Consider the following 837-nt stretch of genomic DNA (forward strand, 5'->3'; position numbering starts at 1 on the left):
CTGTTCGCCCCCCTCACTCTCGTGGTCATTGTAGAGGGACACAATGCCACGTTAGACGGATACGTTCCTTTAAGTTCAAGAAACAAAACTCACAGACTCATCATTCTCTAATGAAGACCACACTGTGACTGAGACTTTTTAAACACTTCAGTACTTCTGAATGTTGTGCCAAGTGGACTAACAGGTGTTTGCTCACAGGACATATGTTTTACCTTTTGTACATTTGTATGGATAATGGTCATGTGATGATGGTCAAAGGTTTAATAGAACTTTTCAAACATTGTTATCAAATGGTTAGAGTTTCACCTGTAGCTGCTTTATGTCTCTTGCTTGATCCTGAAAACACACTGCCAAATATTAATTGTTACCATGTAGCTGAGACTGTCTGAGTGGTCTGTATATCTGTGACTTACAATAATAAGCTTCAAGAGGCAGTGTGATGACTGACAGTGGTGTGGTCTACTAGAAGCAGACGAGAACGTGAGGGGCATGTGGAATGTGCTTCTGAGGCGTTCAGGCCTTCAGCTACCCCAACAACTCAAAGACATTAACACAGCACAGACACGAATCAAAATGCCCACCCCCACCCCAACGCACCCACCCCCCCGGTTCTCTATCTACCTCTGGCTCTCTCACTCCCTCCCCCCTCTCTCTCTCTCTCTCCTGAGATGCTTTGGCAAGTTAATTGCATTATTCCACACATTCGCAGACCTCTCCTTCTTCTGTGGAGAAAGCATGTGCGCGCACACGCTCAAAACACACGCTCAAAGACACGTTTTCACGGGCCGCACCTTAGGGAGGAAGCGGGCATCTTGATTTATTCAGGAGGAAGAGGCT

Source organism: Brachyhypopomus gauderio, unplaced genomic scaffold, assembly GCF_052324685.1.
Source record: "Brachyhypopomus gauderio isolate BG-103 unplaced genomic scaffold, BGAUD_0.2 sc62, whole genome shotgun sequence".
In the NCBI taxonomy this organism is placed as follows: Eukaryota; Metazoa; Chordata; class Actinopteri; order Gymnotiformes; family Hypopomidae; genus Brachyhypopomus; species Brachyhypopomus gauderio.